Source organism: Protopterus annectens, chromosome 1.part0, assembly GCF_019279795.1.
Source record: "Protopterus annectens isolate FY-2018-M chromosome 1.part0, PAN1.0, whole genome shotgun sequence".
Classification (NCBI taxonomy): domain Eukaryota; kingdom Metazoa; phylum Chordata; order Ceratodontiformes; family Protopteridae; genus Protopterus; species Protopterus annectens.
Genome location: NC_056725.1, coordinates 1,571,436,239 through 1,571,442,238, shown reverse-complemented (window position 1 = coordinate 1,571,442,238; position 6,000 = coordinate 1,571,436,239).

Genomic DNA, 6,000 nt, shown 5'->3' with positions numbered 1-6,000 from the left:
ATGCCAAACTGGCAACTCTTCCAATCAGAATAATTAAAACTACAAGTATTACAAAAACGTGTCAAGAACTTATATGTGGAAAATCAGGTAATGAGTGGTTTATGTTTATTGTGACTGTTAAAAAATGCTAATTTATCAGTGCAAGTGCTGTTTAACTTTCCTCCCTTTATAAGGTATAACAAGGAGCAGCCATGGAGGTGCAGCGGTTAGCATTGTCACCTCACAGCAAGAGGTTCTCCAGTTCAATTCTCATCTGGGGTGCCTTCTGTGTGGAGTCTGCATGTCCTTCCTGTGGTCACATGAGTTCCCTCCGGGTACTCCGGTTTCATCCCAAAGACATGCAGTAGGTGGATTGGACACTCTAAATTGGCCCTAGGTGTGAGTGTGTGCCTTCTGTGGAAGGTTGGGTGCCGGGCTGGTAACTCGACACCGTAAAGCTTCACTGCCAGTCATGAGCAGACAGATGATGTGATGTGGTGACCCCCTAAGTAGGAAAAGAGAATTGTTTTATGCGAAGAATCAAGCACAGTTACCTGCAAGGTATGGAAAGGAAGTAAATGCTTACTATAAACAAAACAGCGATATTATTCAACTATAGCCTGTGTTAGATTAAAACAAGTATATGTATATTATCTGAAATTAAGAGAGAGAGCAAGAGAACTACCCTATTAAAGTACAAATAAAATTAGGCTAAAAGATACATCTAGTAATAACTGAGGAATGAAATACCTTAAATCTAAGTGGGCAATGAGAGGAACTAACATGTTAAGAGGAAACACATTCATCTGTAATACTTGTAGAGATTCACTTTAATAGAAAATATACAATTTAAAGTTTAAACACTGAGCATTAAGCACATTCCTAGCAATAGGTTATAAATGGTCTTTCTCTTCATGAAGGGTTTCCTTTACGGCAGAGACTTCAAGGCCTGAAAGAGTAAACCTAGCTGTTCTGCTGCTGTAGTCATTTTACTAGCCTTTGTCTGTATTCCTTCACTGTGGATACCTGTTGATGTCCAATAAACCAGTGCCTGGGGGGATTTAGACCACGTGACTTCTGAAGGAAGGCACTAGGGAAACTATTAGCTTTTCCATTAATTATGGCAGGTATATGTCCTTGATTTACACTTCCAATTAGTTTAAGATTTTCCCTGTGTAATTGTTTCTGGCATTGCCACCACAAAATGTCAATTATAAAATTGGCAGTTCCATTTATAAATGTCCTTACTGACATTGTGCCAGCACCAGGCAGATGTTGCAAGTTATTCTTTCTGCATACAAATGTACAAATACAGCATGAAAGAAGCTCTTTAAATGTGGAAAGTTACAATTTAAGTACCTGCGCTCTGCATTTTGATGTTCTTCTATAGATAGCAGTCACTACTAAATAGGATCCTAGGGAGGCCTCAATTTATTTGTGTTTCAGAATTTTGTTGTAACAAAATAATGCCATTGTCGCACCACTGATAATGCATCTGACAAGAATACTGAATTATGTTCAAAGTGTCACTTTCCACTTATCTTTGATTTATCGAAAGAGCAATAAAGTAATAACTTAGCACAGCAATTTGTGAGTCTCCCTCAATCAGCTTTTTAGCAGTGCACCATAGTAGCTTCTACTAACTGCATATTACTGAGGCACCTCATCCAGGGCAATGACTATCTATATTATAAGGGATATTACTAGACATCACTTGCAATATAAAGGAAGATATATCTGAGTTACTTCTTTAGAAATGTAGGCTAGGAATACATCAGAGGGTTAATAGTAAGGAGACAACAACAAGCATCTCTACTGGGTATTACATTTCCTTTTTATATATATTAATGTATTTTTTCACTCAGATTCATAGTCTGATCATACATATTTAAGTTTCTCCTCTCTCCTTCACTTCTCTTCCAAGTTCTCTTTCTGTCTTATCACATAATCTGTACTGAAACTTCCTTTCAAGTTTGAGTAACTTAGTAGGAGGGAGAGGATAGCAAGCATGCACCAGGGAGACACTTTTATTTATTTATTTATTTATTATTCCTGATTTATGCCCACAACTTCCTTAATTACTCAGCAGTTGGTTAAACAATAAGGTTTTGATATGTACACATATCTGTATGTATTTCTGGTGCCAGGGCAGGGTGGTACAGCAAATCCCCCTCACACCCCCAGGATGGGAGAGCTAGCCATCAGTCCCTTTGCCAAGTTCCTCCCAGCCAGCACATCAGCACTTGTAGCAATATTAGTATATCAGACATTAACAGAACAAACAAAGAGCAGTTATGTCAGGATTCTAGCCTGATAATCAGTATTCCTGCATACTACCAGTAAGGAATACCAACCTAGTTTTTTGAGATAACCTTGACCTTATCCAGCTATGGTTAGCTCTTACATGATTGTTTAATCTCATTCTGAAATATTTTAGCCAGCTTGTCATCTTCTTCAAATAATGTTTCAGGAATGAACAAAGTCCGTGAGGATAGAAAATCATACTAAAGTACATGGTGGTCTATTATCCTGGGACAGATGAGTGTTGGAGTGATGGATAGTACTGTACCATTTTACACAAAACTGGAAGTAAGCACCATGCCTAACATTAGAATCACAATAAAATTCCAAAGAAGCTTTGCTGCAAAACACATTTTCCTATTGTCCATGCAAATCATAGCTGAAACCATGAAAATGTGTCATCATAAATACAATAAATCATATCAGGGACATGTTACACAGTTGAAAAAGCAATGCAGATATGCATGCATCTATACAAACAATTCTGCCTCACTCGATAAAGGAGACCAAACAACAGGGGAAAAAGCAAGATGGTTAGACTACACTGGGTTATCCTGACATAAGGAAAAATGATACACCACAAATTCTGATAGATGTAGTCTTGAAGATGAAGGTAATTTGTTTTCTTTTGTTTGTATCCATGGGCAAATAAATGTGAAACAGATTTAAAGCACTGGTGTGTACTTGATGTCATGAAGTTTAGTACCAAGGGTGCAAAATGACCAAGAAGGATTGGTTAGACACCACTAATGGTGTGGAGCTGCCAGCTGATCTAATCCTAATATGGGGAACATGACATACTATTGTACAGGCAAGAGATAGGGTACATGTATTTTTAAACATGCACTCTTTTTAAGTTGACATGTTTGCAGCAAACTCCGCTAATAAGGAAACCTTCTATTTTCTGGCTACTTTCTTTGATATCAGGATACTGAGCCACAAAAAAATCATAAATATCATGGGGAACAAGGTAGTGATCATTGTGTATTAGCAGGAATGGTTTCCAGTTTTAATGTTATCTTTTTATATTAACACATGAGGTAAACTGTAAAGATTTGTCTTATTTGATTACTGTTGTCACCAGTATGAATAAATATTACAGAAGATGTCAAATGGCAAATGTTTAAAAAGACTACTATAACTTGTTAACTGGATTTTAAAGGGAAAAGTACCCTTGTCATGGGAGACATAAAAGGATGAATGGGCATCAGGCCAGCATTTGACACAATGGTTATCAGTACGTTTATGCACGATTCCGTTAATTTCTAATTTAAATAAAGAATATAGTATCAGAGGACTTTCTCATTTCCCCAAGGAGCAGTAATCTCAAAGTTATTGCATATAAGTATCATGGGTGAGGGGATATGCTACCACCAGGTTTTGGGATGCAGAGGGGCTTGCCTACCAGTAAATGTATATATTTTTAGTCTTCTCAATGTTAATTATAATGACATGTTGATCTTTATGCTCATTTGTGATCACTCTTAACATATTGATCATAAAAGGCTTGTACTTTAGCTATAAAGCCAGAAAAATAGGAGCATAAGATGACCTTAAGAATTTTTTCTTTTGTGATGGAACTGAGATGGAATATGCCATTTCAGAAGCATCATGTGACTCAGTTGACATAGTCCCTGTTATTACAAAGGTATAAATATGGGCTAGTCAGTTATAAGTGGTTATTCATACTTCTTGCATAAAGATTTTAACTAGATATTTCATTTTTTCTCCCTTTTGCTTTTTACAAATACTAAAAGTATATTATATATTAATTAAAATAACTCTTGCCATTATAAAGTGTTATGTATTTATTTAGTGTTGTTCATTCTCATGCACATATTGTTAAAACTTTGTATATAACTTGACACTATGGTTCTTATACAATGTTTAATGCTTACTTATATTTATTTATTATTGTTTGTTTACTGAGGTAGGGTACTGATCAATGTTTATTTATTTTATTTATTGCTGTTTTTTTTACTGAGGTAGGGCACTGACTAATGTTTATTTATTTTATTTATTGTTGTTTGTTTACTGAGGTGGGGCAATGATCAACGGTAACTAATTTCAGGCCCACCCTGAGTTGCTGTAATTGAGCAAATGGTTTGGCTACATACACACAGCTGTATTGCTGTGTATCATGTACATATTGAATTGTCTGCAGTATAGATACATTGGAAATGTTAGGTAGAAATGTATAGAATAGTACCAGTGAGGTAGAAGAAGAAGAGAGAAACAGAAGCAGAAGTGGAAGAGAGCGACAGAGAGGCTGATACATGAATGAGGGAGAAGAGATATTTTTTTGTTATATATTATGTAGAGGAGTTAAGATGGATACTGTGCACATGTGAAGAAGCAAGTGAGAAATGATAGTGCTGCTGCTTTGTGGCCCTAGTCATGGCTGAACATTGTGTTTGGATTGGTAGACTCACTTGTTTAACAAATAAGAATCAATAAATAAAAAAATACAGACCTATATGCATAAATAAATAAGATACTGCCATCTTAGTTGAATTTTATAGTATTTGTTCCAAGCTTTGTGAGCATCTTTATTAATGACTTGTGGTGCTTTTTTTATGTGTACTTATAGCAAAATTGATAGATTGCAAGGCCTGCTTTATCACAAGAGTGATCAATGGAAGTAAAATACAACTTATTTATTTATCTAGTTATTTATTTGCGTATTTCTTTTTTGCAACCTTATGCTCATAAGATAGGCAGACTTACATAGCTGTGTGATTCCTTTAATCAATCCTTTCCCTAATACCACATTTTATGCAGCATCCCCTGGATGTTTACACCATCCATACTTGGGGACACTAGCTGGGTAAACTGGCTGCAATAAACTGCAGGAGAAGACTGAGCCCAGGAGTTGCTACTGCTGTTCACAAAGAGTAGTTTGACGTTTGCCAAAGTTACATGAAGGCATTTTTCCTATATTCTGGAACCTTACAAGGCCAATTAGAGACATACACACACACACACACACACACACACACACACACACACAAATATATATATATATATATATATGTGTGTGTGTGTGTGTGTGTGTATATATATATATATATATATATATATATATATATATATATATATATATATATATATATATATATATTTTTTTTTTTTTTTTTCGGGTCTATATTATAACAATGAATGGTCAAATGATTGAACGCCGTTATATTGACACCTAAACGTCAAATCGCCAAAACAGCGAATGGCGAGAACAGAGATTTTTTTTCCCATGAAAAAAAAAATCGCTGGTCCCCAAAAAAAAGAAAAGAACACTAAACACTAAATAAAGTGGGGTGCTTTGACCCCCACACTGTCCATGGGCTGTGCCCCTCACACCCATCCTACTTAAATATACCAAATCCAAGATCGCACTACAGTGGAGGAAACAGCACAACCCGGAAAATGGCCCAGCGATTTGTTTAGGGAAAAAAAAATCGCTGTTCCGGGCGTTCACTGTTTTGCTGGTTTGATGTTTAGGGGTCGATGTAACAGCGTTCGATCATCTTATCATTCGCTGTTCTAAAGTAGACCCTATATTTCATATATGTGTCTCCATACTTCCTGTATGCAAAATGCTATTTAATTCCATACCAGTTTTATATGCCTTTCATGCAAAACATCTTATAATGTTCTCTGGAGACACTGCTAGCACAAAAATAGAAGTTTATAATAGTGTTGTTTCTTTCATGTAATCAGAACACA